This window comes from Carex rostrata, chromosome 5, assembly GCF_964058835.1.
Source record: "Carex rostrata chromosome 5, lpCarRost1.2, whole genome shotgun sequence".
Taxonomy (NCBI): Eukaryota; Viridiplantae; Streptophyta; class Magnoliopsida; order Poales; family Cyperaceae; genus Carex; species Carex rostrata.
In genome coordinates this window covers 3619428-3640512 of record NC_135922.1, presented here as the reverse complement: position 1 = coordinate 3640512, position 21085 = coordinate 3619428, and positions in this window count along the sequence as shown.

Here is a 21085-nt window from a genome sequence, read left to right as displayed (position 1 = left end):
TATATGTACACACCAAAAAAGAGAGAAATATATGTACACACCAACAACTAATTTTCATGCTCAAATATCCAATTTAAAAAATCTGATAATTATAATTGTTAATTAATAACTATTTTTTTGGTACGTGACTATATTTTCTTTAACATGTTAATATTTTAAAAAAAAATTACCTTTCCACCTCACACAATCTCTGACACTCAGAACTTTCGATTGATCTCTGTCGAATTCCAATGGTACTCGATATAGCTTTATTTTTTTATTTTTATTAAGGATTCCGGTACACTCAAATATTTTTTAGGTGCTATTTTCGAGAATTGAACATGGGTTCTCTAAAAAGAAAGACGAGAGGTCGTGCTACTACATGCACCAAGCTTTAGATCGATGAAATAATTAAATTCATATACCAAAATAAGAACTAATTAAATTAAAAAGTAAAATACATAGACTGAATATTATGACATCATTATTGTTGTTCGATGTTTGCCAGAGTTTGTTGAAAATTGTACAATATATGAAAGGTAACGAATCAAATAATTTAATTGAATTTTATATTTTTGTTAAAGTTTTTATATAGATAAACCCTCCTCATATATTATGATATGTGTGCTTGTAATCTAATGATCTAATTTGTTATAGTGGAGATCTAGATTCAAACTCTAGTCATGGGTTATGAATTTTAAGTTTTAGTCCACCCCCACTCTAATCTAAATTTTGTAGCTCCGCCTTTGATTATAGACTAGTCACAATAAAATGTTGATTTGTCAAATTATTGATATGAATAATGATAGTAACAATAATTTTCATATGCAAATAACCAAATAAAATGGAATAATATGTTTATTAATAAATAAATATTTAAAATAAGGAGTTTGTAACAAATATAAAGATGAAAAATATATGTACAAGATTTTATTACCGAGTTTGTTTAGCTATAAATATAGAAATGTTACAAATAGCTGCACATCGAGAGATCTTGCCACAAACAATCTTTATATTTATCATTCCACAACTAATTAATAGATTATGAGGGTGGTACTAATAAAAATTATTTTCTAGACTACGTACGCCGATTTTTTTATTTTTATCCAAAATTTAAATTTAATTTCAAAAATCAACCGAACCGCATTTCAAATTTTAAAACTACCCAAACCGCTAAACGGTTAACCGAACCAAGGGTTCGCTAAACGGTTAACCGAACCAAGGGTTCGCTAAACCGTTAACCGAACCCTTGGTTCGGTTAACCGTTTAGCGGACCAAGGCTTTGGGTTCGGTTAACCGTTTAGCGAACCCTTGGTTCGGTTAACCGTTTAGCGGACCAAGTCTTTGGGTTCGGTTAACCGTTTAGCGGACCAAGGGTTCGGTTAACGGTTAACCGAACCAAGTATATGGCTTCGGCTCTATAAATATAAGTCCGACAGAGAGATTAAATCAAAAAAAAAAATTGTTGTTTGAGAGACGAACGGAAGAAAAGGAAAAAAAAAAAAACCGCTGTTTGAGATACGAACCGAAGAAAAGAAGAAAAAAGAAGGTAATTTATTTTTATAATTAATTTGTAAATTATATAAGTTTATTTTTTAACTTTCGATTTTTGAAATTTCGTCTGCTGGAGAAGAAGAAATTAAAATATCCAACCAAAATACAACATATTATAACCGTAATATTTGCATATATTATTGTTATTCAATATGTACCACAATTTTGTTTTTGACCAACATGTGATAAATAAAATAAATTGGCAAATTGTTCATTATTGTTATAAAAAATATAAATCAAAAGTAATGGAGAAAGAATGTTACTTATTATTTAATTTATTATTTAATTTAATAACAAATTACGGATTCTTTTTTTTTTGAAAACTTGGTAGTAGCTACCAAGGTTCCAAAATAGTTTAGAATATGACAAAAAAATTCTAAAATGATTTAGAATTGTTTTAGGAATCCTTACGGAGCTCTGACTGTCTGATCAATCGGCTCTTCGATTCACGTATTTTTTGTTTTTTATTTATTTTAATTGATAATATAATTAATTAGTTCATTTTAAACGGTTCAGAATATTGTCGAAATAATTTATAATTTTTTAGAACATTCCAAAACGGTGTAGAATAATTTAGGAATATCCAAAATGGTCTACAATAATTTAGAAAAATGTAAAATGATATAGAATAATTTTTAGAGGTCCAGACAAGTTTTAATTACTTATATGTTGTTATTTTTTAAATTGCCAGACCAATCGAAACTAAAAATGACAACCATTTGTGCGGAAATTTTTATTGGAGGGGAAATCAAATACAATGATGACGGGGTCTTTTACAGTACCCGAGCTAAATACTCAGTACCGCTAACCGTGAACCACAATTTTGATTATCTTCAGAATGAGATTTATAAATTTGTTGGGTACAATGCTAGTCAAGCAAATCTGGAAATTCAAGCCAGGTTTAATATGTCCACCGATGGACAACGTGACTATAAATTAGTACCGGTAATGGACCAACAATCGTTCGAATTCATGTTAGGAGTTGTGTCGTCTTTTTCACAAAGGTTACCAATTCTGGAGTTATATGTAGAATTGGAACCGAACTGTACCAGTCAGATTCCTGAACCTCGATCCCGACCCAGTACAAGTCGAAATCCTGTGGATCCTGACCCAATGCCAGTTAGATCCCGACCCAGTACCGGTCGGCACTCTGTGGATGTACCAATGAGACACCGACCCAGTATCGTTAGCAACTCTGTGGATCAACCAGTTATACCCGGACTCAGTACCAGTCGAAACTCTGTGGATTTACCAGTTAGACCCCGACCCAATACCAGTCGGGTCCGTAGACAGGTACGTGATTATTCGCATGTACCTGTGGATGCAATTGATTCTGACAGTTTGGAAAGTGGAGATGAGATGCTCTCAGATGAGTCATTGGGTTCCGACGATGACATTGAACCACTCAGCCAGTCGCAATCAAAGTCTCGTCAAACACAATCCCGTCAATCACAGTACCCGATAACTGGTCGAGAAAATATGACACATCCGGTTGATAGTTTCAATGACATATCCGGTTTTCGGCCTGCGGATGTCGATTTTTTCGGCAGCTCAAAAAAAACATTCGATAATCCGTTGGCTAAGGGCGTAGTCTATGAGTCAAAAACGGCTCTAAGGATAGCAATCAATGAGTTCCATCTCGATAAGAACTGTGAGTGCAAGGTTCTTAGAAGTGAACCCAGACGTTACAAGGTGGCGTGCAGAGATGTTTTTTGTAAATTTAAGATATGCGCCAAGCAAAACGGTCTTTCAGAATCTTGGATTATTACCAAACAAGCGTATCCTCATACGTGCAGAGTATCAGCAACACGTACTGATCATTGTCAGCTGACAGCAGAGATGGTTGCCCTTGCAATTAATAAGACTATTAGAAGGGATGTGTGCTCTCCTATAAATCATATCCGAGATATCGTCATGCAGAAATATAATAAGGTAACCCCCAAGTACAATAAATTATGGAGAGGCCGTGAGCTTGCTATTGCAAATCTGTTTGGGAGTTGGGAGAACTCGTACAACTTGCTTATTCCACTATTAGAAGCCATCAAAAGAAACAATCCAGGAACCAAGTATTGTGTGATCTCGACCCCGATTGATGGAGAAACTGACAGGCTTTTCCACAGAGCGGCATGGGCATTTGGAGCTTGTATTGCAGCGATACCGTTCCTCAGACCAGTTATTAGTATCGATGCATGTTTCATGTCCGGACGGTACCAAGGAAGGCTGCTGATGGCATGTATGTATGATGCCGAAAACCAAATACTTCCAGTGGCTTTTGCAATTGTGGAGAAAGAAAGTGCTGACAACTGGGGTTTTTTTATGAGATGGTTGAGGCTGGAAGTAATTGGAGATAATCGATTCTTTTGTGTCATATCGGATAGACATTTGGGAATTAAAGCCGTGTTCCAGGATCCAAATCTCGGGTGGGATGAGACTACCGATCAATGTGTGCACCGGTATTGCTCTCAACATGTTGCCGAAAATCTCTACAAGCACGTGGGGCGTAAGAGAGAGGTTAGCGATAGGTTCATAGCTGGAGTGAACAAATGCAAACCTAGGAGGTTGCAGGAGATGTTACAAGACTTTGAAATTGGTTGTCCGAAGGCTATCGACTACCTTAACAAGGTGGGTAAGAGGAACCCTAATGATGAAGACGAGCTTCCATGTCCGGAGAAGTTGTATCAAGCAGAGGACGGAGGTCACCGATGGGGGATAATGACAACAAATGGGTCAGAGTCACTGAACGCCGTGTTCAAAATTAGTCGGCGATTACCGGTTTCAGCGGTCGTGGAGGACACGTTTTATAAGTTGAATAAATGGTTTTTTGACCGATGGAGCAAAGCTCAAATGAGATTTCAGCATGGTCAGGTGTGGTCCGAAAGGGTAACCCAGTTATTGCAAAAGCGTATCGAAAAAGGAAGGAACATGACTGTGATTCCTTATCGTGGAAGACATGGTATTTTTGAGGTCATGGTTAAGGGTGAAAAAATACCAGCAAGGCGTAATCAACCGAGACTTGAGTATACTCGTAGGGATTTCGGTTATAGGGTTGTTGTTATGGACAACAACAAGGTTGAATGTGAATGTCAGAAGCCTCAACTGACCGGCATACCATGTTCTCATTTCATGGCAGTTGTCCGCGAAATGAGATATGACGAAAATTTATACGTCAACCCCTTGTACCGTATGTCAATAGTGTTACAAACATGGAGCGGACATTGGGAACCGAAAGGCAACCAATGTGAATGGCCTGCATATAATGGCCCAAAAATTATACCTGATTCGGATCTGATCAAGAAAGGACGGAGACGACACGACCGCATACCGATGGAAATGGACAGAATGCGTGGTCGGAGACTCGGACACCAGCCTCATCGTGAGACAATTGATCGGAATGCTGCAGGTATAGCTGATCAATCAACTATAAATACATGTTTTAATTAAATTCACAATTTAATACATGCTCTACACTACATGTAGAGGATGCAACAAGACAGGCACAAGCAGCGGCAGAGCAACCGGCAAGAACAAATACAACTGTTTGGCGCACCATCGGACAACATTTCAATCTGCGTCGTAGAAATTAACTTGTGTGTTATTTTATTTGTATGTGTTTAGAACTAATTCATTCTGTATGTGTTGAGAACTATTTTAATTTGCTGATTTTTAAATTGTAGACGATAAAGATGAACAGTAACAATCGAGAAAAGACCGAGGAAAAGAAAAAAAACTATTTTGAAATATCTGATGATGATTTTGTAGATAAAAAGTTCTGGCTAGCACGTCCTATGGGAGTGATAAAAAAGACTGGCTAGCATTGTTAGTAAGTAGGTTGTCAATTTAAGTTTAGTTCAACTATTTTATTTGTATGTGCTAAGAACTATTTTATTTGTACGTGTTGAAAACTATTTTAGTTTAGAGGAGGCGGTTACGATGAAATGGTTAAAGTTACAGATAATGGTTTCGAATACCAATTAAAAGACAGAAGGAAATAAAAATAATTAAAGCTGAACAACTGGTTCCAAATCTAACGGGCAGTACAACCAAAATAGATAACTTTTACAGACATAGATAAAAGATAAGTAAATAGATCAAAGGCCGGGCATGTGGCCGGGATAATCTGCATACGTGAAGCGCCGGGTCGCACGGCGGCGCCTACGACCCCTTCCCAGTTGTTCTTCTGGACTTCTCTCGCCTGCAGTACCATCGGATGGACGTGAATGGCATGTGGATGCCTCTGCGTCAACAGTATCTATAGGTGGACGTGAATGGGATGTGGATGCTCCTGCGTCACCAATATCGATAGGTTGCCCTTCAAATAACCAACTATTCCTCGGGTGCTCTTGCCGCAAAGTCTCCATAGATACTCGTCGTGCAATGTCGATATCCGCCTGCTCCTGCAAATCCAACAAATCTTCTATGTTGCCTGTGCCTATTCCCTGTCTCTGATAATCCTCCCAAGACGGATTGCATCCACTCTGATCCTGATTCACCTGAAATTCATACACAGCTTTAATTCCTAAAAAAATAATTGTAATTCATAAAAAAATACTTGTTCAAAACGAAAAACATACCTGCCCGAGATCAACGTTCTGATGTAGGCTGTAACTCGGCCCATGCGTCTGCAAAAGGCTGTCCGGATTCCAAGCTTGCGTCCCCTCATCCTGAGATACCTATAATTAGAATTTAGTTTGATAAGTTGTGGTTTAAAGACAATTTTTTTAAGTAAAATTACAAATTACCTGTCCGGGGGCTGCGACTGGATGTGGTGGATTTACCGGTGCAAATGCTTCTGGTGAGATGTACTTTCTCCATTCGGTGCCGTCGTATAACCAACCCTTAAAAGGATCTGGGCCTTCGAATTGGCGCATGCAGCGATCCGGATAGGTATGCTCAACGATCCAATAAAATAACAGTGGACCGCGATACAAGTAGTAGGGCTGATAAATTTATCAAGAATGTGAGTTATAATTTATAAATACGGTAACACATAACTAAATAAATAACTAGATTGAAACATACCCTTCCCTGCTGGGTCACTGTCGGAAGCTTGCTGTAGACCGTCCCATACGGCTCCCAATTCACATGATCCTCCGTCAAACTCTGAAACTGGCCCCGCGGGATACGTGCACCCTGGGTCTTGTAGTGGGAGGATGACACGTATTTGTGCGGACAACACCATTTGTACGCAAAAGATGCGCCTGTATCAAGCGATGGAGCGCCCCAGGTAGGTTCCCAATTTTTAGTTTGCGGCTCAGGCTGGAGAACTGGAAAGCGGGTCCATGACCAGTGCTGCAGAAGCATCACCGGACCATACATAGATCCTCTCCCGGGCTCGGTAGCGAGACATAGATGCCGATACAGATATGCAAGAACTGCACCACCCCAATTATACTGTACCGGCGTGTCCAAATCCACAATTAGATCGAGATACCACAACGGTATCCCGTCCCCGCCACTGTCTGGGTACAAACTGGACGACATCAGGTCCAAGATATATGCACGGACATACCTAGCAAAATTCAAGACAAGGTGAGTACATTATTGATAGGCTAAAGAACGGATAAATTGATATATATAAATATACTTACCACTTCAGCGTATCCTCGTCGCGTTCTACTGGTAGATTCTCAAATCGTTCACAAAACTTAGATTTGAGGAAAGTCAACTCCATGCTTTTTTCATTTCTCTCAGACCCCCGTTTTTTCAAAAGATCACTCTGCTCATGCTCTTTGATTCCTAACAATTCGAAGAGCCTGCCTTTTGCATTCCTCCCGTCTGTAGTCCCTGTCACTGGGACTCCCGTAATGGGCAAACCCCATAAACAGCTGACGTCCTCCAAAGTAACTGTAATTTATCAAATTAAAAAATATAAATTTCTTCATTTGAATTGTCAGTAAATTATCACAAAGAACAGATTTATTTGAAATGGTTTCGAAGTTAATACCTGTCATCTCTCCGAAGGGAAGATGAAAGGTGTGTGTCTCGGGACGCCACCGCTCCACAAGTCCGTGTATCAGCGCCGCATCGATTTTCTTGTGAGGCATGCATGCGATCTGGTATAAACCCAATCGAATCAAGAATGGCGCGTATGCAGCGTGGTACGCGGTCATGCAACGGTAGTGCTTCACGTTTATAACCTCCTTTTTCTACATTACCGAAAATAAAAATTCGAAATTAAAACAAGATGATATTTCTGAACAAGTCAGAAAAAAAGAAATAAGTAATTGCTTACCTCCTCAGAAGCCTGACACACCCTGTGACTGGTATGCGGTATCCACAACAGATCACTAAAAGTATCTCGCGCCATAGGTACTTCATCATTGATTTCGTCTGCCATGCTACAAAATTAATTCAAAGTTAATTCATTATTTTCAAGAATTTTAAACTAATCTAAAACGTTTTGGATGTTTCTAATTATTTCTAAACCAATTTGGATTACCTAAATTTTCTAAACTATTTTACACTATTTTAAAATTTTCTAAATTATTCTAGACCGTTTTTGAACTTTTCTAAATTATTATCGACTATTTTGGAACTTTCTAAATTATTCGGGCACCACTTTAAAATTATCTAAATTATTCTACACTATTTTACAACTTCCTAATTTATTTTTCACCATTTTGGTATTTTACAAATTACTCTAAACTATTTTGGAACTTTTCTAAATTATTCTACACTATTTTGGAAGTTTCTAAATTATTTTTCACCATTTTGGAATTTTACATTAATTGGGTTGAATTTTTAAGGATAATTGGGTTGAATTTTGAATATCTTTCAAATTCAATCAAATTCAACCTAACAAGTTTAATACATGCAACATCTGATGATAATCTCTAATTATTTCTCCATGGAGTAATACATGAAATTTTTAGGAAAAGAACCAAAACAATTAAAATATTAGCACTTACAAAATTATTTTGTAAAGGACAAAATTATTAAAGTCTTTCTTGATTGTTTTAAGGCTTGATTGCTCATTGGTTGTACATTAGTTTGACATTAGCTCAGCAAAGAACCTTCTTACAAGATGAATCATGTTGAATTAATATTTTTTTTTCAGGTGATGGGATTTTGCAAATTTGACGGATGTCATTAATAAAGATATCATATTATATAAATTCTTAAGTAATTATTATTAGTAACTAAAAATTAAATAAAATATTAACCGAATAAATAATTACATAAATTAACTTTTCAGAACATAGCAATATTCGTGCAAAAACATAAATATAATCCGACACAATCTATTTTAACTAACAATAAGAACATCATTCATTAGACAACACTATTATTTTAATAATAAAATAAATAAAAGATAAGCAAATTCAATGAGCAGCATAAGCAATTAAGCATCATTCATTTTTGTAAACGACAAAATTATTAATTTCTATTTATATGGAATAAGGCTTATTTAACACTTTCCTAATTAAACTAGTTCCTGGTATATTGTACACTGTAATTTGAAAAAATTATTTCTTATGAAAAAAAAAAACCTGATGTCGGATGATCTCTGCTCTGCTTCTCAAACGAGCACCATGCTAAAACATTCTCAAACCTTACCCCCTTATAAAATCATCAGCCACGGGTCTACAGTGGATATGCCACGTGTCGACACCCCATCGCATGACCCCCACGCGTCTAAAAAAAAAAAAAAAAAAAACCCGGGTCCGGTTAACGGTTCACCGAACCCATCCCATCTGCCACGTGTCGATACCCCATCGGCATGACCCCCACGCGTCTAAAAAAAAAAAAAAATAACCCGGGTCCAGTTAACGGTTCACCGAACCAATCTTTCCGCTAAACGGTTAACCGAACCAATGAAACCGGTTAACCGTTAACCGGACCGAAACCAATTTTCCGGTTAACGGTTAACCGGACCATTTTAAAGAGTCCGGTTAACCGTTAACCGGAAATTTGGTCCGGTTAACGGTTGACCGGTTTGGGTAGAATTTGAAAAACGAAGCCGGTTCGGTTGATTTTTGAAATTTAATTTAAATTTTGGATAAAAATAAAAAAATCGGCTACGTACGACATCAGACCGACAACAATTGTACAAGGTAAACGATATAACTAAAGTTAAATCACATTGCATCTATTTGTTATATAAATATATAATGATCAATCATGCCATAATACTATAAAATGAAAAAAAAAATAGACAAAAATAAAATATATTGACGAAGTGGACAATATCTGTTCCAGTCCCACAAACCAATCTAAAAACATAACAATTAGCCAATGGTACTGCACCCAAAGAGGTGTAAACAAAGCGAATTCGGAGCGGATAATGTCAATATCAATTTTGTATCCGTCTTTTAATTAGTGAATATGAATACAAATACTATAGTAAACGAATGTCAAAATTTAAAACCAAATCTGCCTTAAACAGATACAGATACGGAGCGAATAATTCACGCATACCGATTCAAATAATGAAATGAAACAAATAATTATTGGATAATTGAGTCATATGAAAATTCACCTATTTAAATAAATTTTATAAAATTTTCAAATTTTAATAAATTGTGAAAAATACGATGTAATTTGTTAAAAAAATTACGGAGATAATCAATAGGGGATTAAAAAAATGATAATGAAATTGTTAATAATTGAGCGGATAGTCAGTACGATACAAATTATTTGTTTATCTTCTCAATTAAAACAAATATGATATAATTAAACCTATGTTATAAGAAGCGGACTGGACATTGACCAAGTAAAACTCAGGTTCAATAGTTTATTGGTCGAACTGGTGGGTCAACCGGTACAACCGCTGATTTTTTCAATAGTTGTATTTCAATAACATTAATACAGCCAAAGTTAATACTTCTTCAAAGCAAATTATACTTCATGGAAAATTGCGATAAGCCTACCAAATGACAGAATTCCAACATTAAACCCTGCTTCCATCACAGAGCCGGAATTTTATCAAGAAACAGAGCCAGCAAAACAAAATATAAGATTTATTACAAAAGAAAATTCATTAAAACTAATGGTTTAAGATCTATAATTATATATACTTTACCATCAATTAAACACAGGCCGCTGCAGAGAATGTTATCTGGATTAATACACATAATTCTATTGTTATTTTCACTTTTAGCCACTTCATTTTACTAGGCATTTACCAGTACCATTTTGCCACAATAATTCAAAACTAGAGAGAAATTAAAGAAAACTCTTGAAATTTTGGTAACCGATCCAATATCTCTAGCTGAGGTCATAACATCTATCAGGGTTTGAGAGAGGTGTTTAAGTTAACAAAGAAAGCACACCCTCTATTCTCCGCATCCAGAATGCAAAATAAAATTAATTAAATCATTCTTCTTCTGATACTTCTTTCAACTGCTATGTTATGTAGCTTCGGCTCTCTCTTCTCTACTAACTTCGCTTTCATGTCTTCTTCACCTAGTACATACATACATACACAACCATATAAAAATCATTAATTTAATGATGAGTTGATGACACCCTTCTTCAAAATACTAGCGATAATGCTCTTTAATTTCAGGATTTAGTAATTTCTGAGCTCTATTGAGCATTTGAGGCCTTAATCAGTAATTACCGGCTCCACTTAATGAAATTGCAATATTTGGAGTGAGGCTATGGTACTATGCATAGCACAGATTGGTCCATACTATGTATCAATATTTCTTTTTCAACGTCTTTTACGGTCGATATGAACCATTTAATATGATCTCCATACGAAAATGTACTTGTAAATCAAATTTTATTTTTTTAGTTTTTTTTACTATTTTTATTAGATAGGTAGAAAATAACTTGATTTAAAAATTCTAGACCATTCAAAAGTAGCAGTTTTCTATCTATTTAAAAGAATAGTTAAAAAATCTATAAAAATATAAAATTTAGTCTGCAAGTACATTTTCATATAGAGATCATGTTCAACGGTTTATATCGACTATTTAAACTCTGAAAGTGAAGAAATTGATTCATAGTACGGACCAATCTGTGCTATGCATAGTACCATAGCCTCAGTTGTATCATTTTGCTCAATAATTTGCTAATCCCACTCAATTTGCAAAATTAGGTTTGATAAGCTACTTAATTTGCTAAATGGTCTGTCCACTCCATCATCATGAAAGAATCAAAATAAATTTTCACTATTGAACTCAAATGAATCTTTTACAGGAATTTCAATTATCTTATCTAGCACAATCCCATTGAGATTTACAAAATAATCGAATAAAAAATTGGATCGAAATAGAACCAGTGTTTTTAATTCTGTACAGCTATTAAACATAAAAAGAGTCTAAACGAAACTAAGAAACCGCTCTTTCTGATCAGATCACAAGCAAATTATACTACATGGAGAATTACAAATAAGCCCGCCAAATGACATAATTCCAACATTAAGCCCTGCTTCGATCACAGCGACCCCACTATCTAGAGAGATAGAGCTTGAATTTTATCATGAAACAGAGCAAACAAAACAAAATATAAAATTCATGACACAATTTTTTTCATTGAAACAAATGGTTTAAGAATCTATAATTATATATATGTTACCATCAATTAAGCACAGGCCATTGCAGAGAATTTTATCTGAAATGAAACACAAAATTCTATTGTTATTTTCACTTTTAGCCACTTGATCAGTTTACTAGGTATTTACCAATACCACAACAATCAAAAATAGAGAGGAATTTAAGAGAAGTCTTGAGATTTTTTAAACTGACCAAAATCTCTAATTGAGGTCATAACATCTTGCAGGGAGAGAGGTGTTTAACAAATAATGCACCCCCTCTATTCTCCGCATCCACAACCGCAAAATAAATTTAAATTGACTCTTCATTCATTCATTCTTCTTCTGGTACTTCTTTCAAATGCTATGTTATGTAGCTTCGGCTCTGTCCTCTCCACTAACTTTACTTTCATGTCTTCTTCACCTAGTACATACAAACACAACCATGTAAAAATCATTAATTGAATGCTGACACCCATTTTTAAAATACTGGCGATAATGCTGTTTAATTCCTGGATTTAGTCATTTCCGAGCTCTATTGAGCTCTTTATCAAATATCAGATAGTACAATTTTGGTGAACAAATCTGGTACAAATGCTGCATTGAGTGACGTCTTAATCAGTAAATACCGGCTCCACTTAATGAAATTGCAATCTTTGAGGAGTACTGAATACATATCTATATGACAATTTAGAGTCCTTTATGTAATTTCCATATGTCCAATTTAAAAAAGAAAAGAAAAGAATTACTAGCTGTAGCAACATTCTCTAGTGGTCTCAGCTCAGGCAAGACCATGTCTTCACATCTTTGTCGTGGTGATTGATTGTATGGGTTCATATGTTTGTGGGTCTAATCTCTGATCAATTGCTTTAAAAGAATGCTTAACCCTGCATCAAAGCAAAAATATCATGTACTGATCTAGTTGAGAATGTTACCCATATATACCCTTAGAAAAAGTGAATATCAATTGACTCCATAATTTAATTCGATAGGGGTTTAGGAAATCAGCATCACTCAAGTGTGCAATAATGTCCCCTTTAGTTTAATCTAATTAACTCAAAATGAAGGAGGCTGTAGAAATATATATATCAATATGACCTGACTGCTTGCTCAGCTGTGCTATCAGTTTAGCAAATTACGTCTAATTTCAATTCAAGTTATGAGTTATGACAGAATTCTGCTACGAAAGATATTCGTATATAGTTGATGTCTGCTGAATCCACTTTGATTGTAAGTAAGTGTGTTTAAGTGTAGGCTAAGATGAATCCACCTCACCAGTAACGACTATAACTACTGATTAATCTTATCTTTTTTACTTAATTAGTTTGCAATTCTTACATCTCCGAATTACTACAAATTTGCATAATCACTGAACTCTTCATCTTATAAATTTCTCAAGAATTATGAATATATTTTTATGTTATGCACATTCCTTGCATAAATCAAAACAGAAAAATATTGAACCAAAGTTCAGTAAGTCTTCTGCATGGCCTTACCAGCAATTTCATCTTTGGTTGCTGATTCAGCACCTTCCTATTCATCACTAATAGGAGGATAGAACTGCCAATGAAAATTAGACATGACATGCAGGTAAGCTAGGATTGTTCTAAAGGATTTCATGCTGGACATAAGTATTATACAAGTTGTCCGGTCATGTAAATACAAAATATATTCTCGCACCGGAAATCTCCTCATTTTCCAATTCTTTTTTTGTCCTCTTCTGCAACTTGGGTATGTTTTCCTTGTGCTCTATGAATCATTCAAGGCACTTGAAATCTCCAAAATAGTTGGTACTGGATGGGTCTACTATTAATAAATATGTGTTCAAGGGTCTCTGGCTTATAAATAATCTAAAATATTTTTAAATGTTGTACTTGTACCAATATTTTTAAATGTTGTACCCAGACCTCATAGTAAGTGATGCTGTTTCTCTGGCACCAGTCTCTCATAAGAGGATAATCACCAATGGTAATATGAGGCCTGAATTGGAGGCTTTCAGTAGCAGCTGAGATGCTAATGTCATGAGGTTGCAGAGGGTATGCAACCGTCACTGATATGTCCATCGTCTCTTAAAAACAAAAAATACATTACAAGTCAGCAGTAACAGTATAACAAAATTCAATTATAAATTCAAAAAACAAATGATTAAACCTGTCTGTGTCAGCAATTGCCAGCAATCATTGATACTGTGCATACTAGTTTCAAAACATAACAGCCATTGCAAGGGTAATCTCTGGTAAATAAAAAAATAACATACATTAACAAGGTTGGAGTGCAGCAAATAAACTCTGGTAAATAACAATCCTGTTATGAGAAACAAGCCATTGCCAATGTAAACAACTGCACCACAATTTACTAAAATATTAATTAGTTGGAACCTGAACACTCATAATTAATCTAGTTTTAAATAATGTTGTATATTACCAGTATCTACTGTTTGGCATATACCAACATGATAGTGCTGAAACACATAGGATTACGTAATGATTCAAAAATCCAAATACTTTCTCCAAAAGATATGTCAACACATCCACCTCTTCACCCAGCAAATCAACCTAACAAAATACAAATATAAAAACTAATAAATAACTTGTGCCTTTAATGAAATGGAAAATTTTACCCTGAAAAAAACTGAAAATACCCCAAGGCCCCCCTTTTTTCCAACTTTTCTGAAATGCTCACCATACTTGTTCTTTTTCACATTCTCACTCAATTTTTGGAAAGAATTAATTTAAATTTTGAATTTTGCAAGCATGGTATTACAAAAAATTTAACCGTTTTGCTTAATTTGCAGGAGACGGTAAAACCGTAATCCAACAAGATAAACAAGCAAGATGCACAAACAAATTGAAAAACAAGTAAACGATTAAGAGCAAGAAATGTACAGACTTGTAAACGGAGTTAGGATGAACAGGCCAGATTCCTACTTCCCTGGAGATCACAACCACTAACAGTGCAGCTTTGTATATCCCAGTAACAAAAGGATTACAATTTAAGTTGATCCACTACTTTCTTCTTCATCACTTTCCTGTTCACCACTTTCTTCTTCTTCACTTTCTTCTTCTTCACTTTCCTGTTCATCACTTTCCTGTTCATCACTTTCCTGTTCACCACTTTCTTCTTCATCACTTTCCGGCTCACCACTTTCTTCTTCATCACTTTCCGGTTCACCATTTTCTTCTTCATCACTTTCTTGTTCACCATTTTCTTCTTCATCACTTTCTTGTTCATCACTTTCCTGTTCACCACTTTCTTCTTCATCACTTTCTTGTTCTCCACTTTCGTGTTCACCACTTTCCAGTTCATCACTTTCCAGTTCACCACTTTCATGTTCATCACTTTCTTGTGCACCACTTTTCAGTTGAGCTTCTCTATCATCTTGGGGGTTGCCAATCAACTGCAAATGAAAATTAGACATGACACAAAGGTAAGATATGATTGTTCTAGAGGATTTTATGCTGGACATCAGTATAATACAAGCTATTTGGTCATGTAACAACCAAATATATTCTAGAAATCACCTCTTTTTCTATTCTTTGTTTCATGTTTGTCTAATTCTGTATCTTGGGTATATTATTTTATGCTTTATGAATCAATCAAGGCTAAAGCACGGAATTCCAGAAAATATACCCAAGACATTGGCACCATTTGGGTCTTATATAATAAATATATATAGTCATGTCTTGGTACCCATTTGGGTCTTATATTAATAAATATATATAATCAGGGTCTCTAGCTTCTAACTAATCTAATATATGTATATTTTTCAGTGGTGTACCCAGACCTCATAGTAAGTGATGTTGTTTCTTTGGCACCAGTCTCTCATCAGAGGACAATCACCAATGGTAATATGAGTCCTGAATTTGAGGCTTTCAGTACGAGGAGATATGCTTATGTTCCCACAATGTAGTAGTTTCACAGTTTTCATATTCATCAGGCCATAAAAACCTTCCAACACAGCCAGCCTTGGGCACTTTTTTATCACAAGATCCTTGAGAGTGCTTGAATGGTTTGGAACCGATAGCAACGGCATGGAGCTCAGCTTGTCACAAGAATCCAGTTTCAAGAACTTGAGTGACAGTGGCAGTGTTTTATCATTCCAATTGCACAACTCTGTGCAGTATGATATGATCAAGTGCTTGAGGTTGCTAAGGTTATCCAACCCTGCCACTGATATGACCTTTGTGCACCTCAAAATCTTTAATATCACCAACGAAGACAAATTTAGCATTACACAATGAAAACTCGCTCCAACTGATGGTGCACATGTTAATGATCCCACTTGTCGAAAATCTTCTTTTGTTAAGAATAGTGTAAAGGGGTTTTCGTGAAGTGGAATTGTGGAATTGACTGATGCATTTGACAGATCGATCTCATTATTCCCAAACAGATTCAACTCTTTGATCTCTGTGTTTCTCTGTTGCAAAAGTAAAATAGTTTAGTGTAATTAAAAAATGTAGGGTATTAAAAAGTTGTAAAATTCTCAATACATGGAGATTCATTACCTGGTAGACATATCTTTTGCCCAAATCCATTCTGGGGCAGTCATAAATTTCAGCCCTCTGGGTCATTGAGTGTAACACATCATTCACAGGAAGCTGGAGCTTCAATTTTAGACAATATTTAAAACTAACTTCTCTAACAGAATTTATGCCTCCATGCATCCAATTTATCGAGATTAGATCTATGCAGTTCGAGATAGTTAGATAATCCGATACTGACTGAAACATGATTTCACGAAAGCCACACTCATGTATCTTCAGTTTCCAGGTTCCAACTGGAATGGTTAAGAGTTCCAATTTTGGACAATATTCAAAACTAACTTCTCTAACATAATTTAAATTCCCATCCATCCAATTAACCGAAATTAGCTCAATGCATTTCGAGATTGTTAGGTACCCATATACGGACTGGAACATGATTTCACGAAAGCCACATTCATTTATTATCAGTGTCCATATTCCAACTGGAATGCTTATGAGTTCCAATTTTGGACAGTATTCAAAATTAACTGCTTTAACATAATTTAAGCCCCTATTCATCCAATTAACCGAGACCAATTCAATGCAATTCGAGATTGTTAGATACTCAGATACTGACTGGAATATAATTTCACGAAAGCCACACTCGCTTATTATCAGTGTCAAGGTTTCAACTGGAATGGTTATGACTTCCAATTTTGGGCAGTATTCAAAACTAACTTTTTTAACAGAATTTAAGCCCACATTCATCCAATTTATTGAGATAAGCTCTACGCAGTTTGAGATTGATAGGTTCATAGATACTGACCAGAACATGATTTGACGAAAGCCACACTCATGTATCTTCAGTTTCCAGGTTCCAACTGGAATGGTTAAGAGTTCCAATTTTGGACAGTATTCAAAATTAACTTCTCTAATAGAACTTGAGCCCCCGTCCATCCAATTAATCGAGATTAGCTCTACGCAATTCGAGATTGTTAGGTGCTCAGATACTGAACAAAAACTAATTTCATGAAAGCCACACTCATGTATCTTTAGTTTCCAAGTTCCAACTGGAATAGTTAAGAGTTCTAATTTTGGGCAATATTCAAAACTAACTTCTCTAACATAATTTGAGGCCCTCTCCATCCAATTAATTGAGATTAGCTCTATGCAGTTCGATATTGTTAGGTATCCAGATACCGATTGGAACATGATTTCACGAAAGCCACATTCATTTATTATTAGTGTCAATGTTCCAACTGGAATGCTTATGAGTTCCAATTTTGGGCAGTATTCAAAAGTAATTGCTCTAACAAAATTTGAGCCCCTGTCCATCCAATTAACAGAGACCAATTCTATGCAACTCGAGATTGTTAGGTACTCAGATATAGATTGAAATATGATTTCACGAAAGCCACACTCATTTATTATCATTGTTAAAGTTTCGACTGGAATGATTATGACTTCCAATTTTGGACAGTATTCAAAACTAACTCTTTTAACAGAAGCTAAGCTCCTGCTCATCCAATTTATTGAGGTTAGCTCTAAGCAGTTTGAGATTGATAGGTCCATAGACACTGACCAGAACATGATTTCACGAAAGCCACACTCATGTATCTTTAGTTTCTTGGTTCCAACTGGAATGGTTAAGAGTTCCAATTTTGGACAATATTCAAAATGAACTTCTCTAACATAATTTAAGCCCTCATCCATCCAATTAATCAAGGTTAGCTCTATGCAGTTCGAGATTGTTAATTGCTCATATACTGATTGGAAAATGATTTCATGAAAGCCACACTCATGTATCTTTAGTTTCCTGGTTCCAATTGGAATAGTTAAGAGTTCCAATTTTGGGCAGTATTCAAAACTAACTGCTCTAACCGAATTTAAGCCCCCATCCATCCAATTAATCGAGATTAGCTCTTTACAGTTTGAGATTTTTAGGTTTTCAGATACTGACTGGAACATGATTTCACGAAAGCCACACTCATTTATTGTCAATTTTAAGGTTCTAACAGGAATGGTTACGAGTTCTAATTTTGGGCAGTACTCAAAGCTAACTTTTCTAAGAGAATTTATGCCCCCATCCATCCAATTTATCGAGCTTAGCTCTACACAGTTTGAGATTGTTAGGTTATCATTTACTGACCGGAACATGATTTCACGAAAGCCACACTCATGTATCTTCAGTCTCAATGTTCTAACTGGAATGGTTACGAATTCTAATTTTGGGCAATACTCAAAAATAACTTCTCTAGCAGAATTTAAGCCCCCATCCATCCAATTAATTGAAATTAGCTCTACGCAGTTTGAGATTGTTAAGATCTGAGATACTGACTGAAACATGATTTCATGAAAGCCACACTCATTTATTATTAGTGTCAAGGTTCCTACTGGAATGTTTACGACTTCCAATTTTGGGCAGTATTCGAAACTAACCTTTTTAATAGAATTTAAGCCCCCATCCATCCAATTTATCGAGATTAGCTCTGTGCAGTTTGAGAGTGTTAGCTTCATAGATATTGACCGGAACGTGATTTCTCGAAAGCCACACTTGTTTATTACCAGTGTCAAGATTCCATCTGGAATGGTTACAACTTGTAATTTTGGGCAATATTCAAAAGTAACCAGTCTAATAGAATTTAAGCCCCCGTCTATCCAATTAATCGAGATTAGTTCTGCACATTTTGAGATTATTAGGCTATCAGAAATGGACCCGAACATAATTTCACAAAAACCACACTCGTGTATCTTCAGTTTTTTAATTACTGATGGACATGTTAGGACTTTCAATTTTGGGCAGTGGTTGAAAGTAACTTCTCTAACTTTATGCGGAATTATTGCAATTTTCCACAATTTTGGGCAATTTTCTATAAAGAGCTTCTTAAGACAGGGGAAGTCACCATCATGTGCCTGCCATTCCACCAGATTGAGCATGTTCCTCAATGAAAGCACTTCAAGTGATGGGTGACTAGGTTCCTTGGGCTGCTTGGGAGAACCATATTCTGCCAACAGTGAATATGTGATGCGCTCATCTCCCACATCTCTAACACTAGTCTTACCTAATATTTTGAGAAATCTGAGATATGGCATTCGACCAAATGGCGGTAATAAGTTAGGCTCATTACAGAAGTTTAGAGTAAGTGTTGTCAATTTGGAAAGTACAGGATTAAGCAACCAAGAAGGAAAAGTTCGCCCTCCATAATTTAATATGGCAAGCTCTTTAAGGTTACCATGAGGTTGGAGACTCTCAAGTACAACATCCTGTATCTTTTCATCATTCCCATTCTTTGTAGTTTGACTTGAATGGGCAACTAAATTGAGATGGAGTTCCTCATATCCACAACTGACAGTATTATGATCTTCCTGAAAGTTTAAAATTAACTCGTGTAAATTTGGTTTTGATGCAAGATTGGCATTCCTAGAGTATTCCACATCACTGATGTTTTTGAGCCCAGATATCCACAGCAACCCGCTAAGCTTATTGATATTATTAAGCTCTCCCAACCCCTTATTCATGCCATGATCCATGACACTAAAGTATCCACTCAAAGGTTTAAGAGTTGTTAATTCTCCAATCCCAGATGGCATGTTGATAAGAGATACAGGTAAATCTAGAATGTGCAGCCTAGTTAATTGCTCTATACCCCATGGTAACTCTTTGAGTTTTCTACAATGACTTAACGATAATGTATGCAAGTTACGAAGTAGGAAGATGGATCTAGGTAATTGCTGGATTTCACTACTGTTCAGCTGAAAGTACCGAAGATTAATAAGGTTTTTGATGTTATCAGGTAGTTCTCGAAGATAAAAGCTATTTATATCCAAAGTTTGGAGGTTGTAAAGAAGACATAAAGCTTCTGGAAGTGTTTCCATATGACAATATTTAAGAGAAAGGTAGCGCAAATGCTTCAACATGCCGAGTGTATTTGGCAACAAGGAATACCTCAGCTGAAGAGCTCTCACAGAAGTAATCTCAGAGAAAACTGCATGCTCAAAGCTCCGACTTCTTGGGTATTCCTTTACAAATGTTCTGATAGACCAGTAGTTGTTGGGTGCTAAAAGAGAACTCAAAAATTTATCTTGTTTTGTTACGTACAGATGGTATACTTTGCATGAACCATTGCATTGTTGGTCATTTTCTAAAACAGGTCGGTATGCTTCTTGAGAAATGGCCCTCGCAAGATCATGAATTAAATCATGCAACAAGTACTCAGTGAAAGGCCCACATTCAACAAGTGATCTTCCTTGTAATTCATCGAAGTACTCACTTCCAATCTCTTCTAGTGTTTTCAGATTTCTTGTATTGCCCTTAATATAACCTTGTGCCATCCAGAGCCTAATCACCATGTCCTTTTCAAATGGTGTATTTTTCGGAAACATGGATAAATAAAGGAAACATGGCTTAAGATGTCGCGGCAATTTCTTGTAACTTAACCATAATGCTGGCATAATCTCCCCAGTCGAATATAATTCTGATATATCATTCTCCATAATTTCCCTCCATTTCACTTCATCCATTTCATAACGGAGAAGGCCTCCAAGTGCCTTTATGGCTAAAGGTGAACCTTTGCACTTTTTAACAATACCAAGACCAATCTTGTGCAAC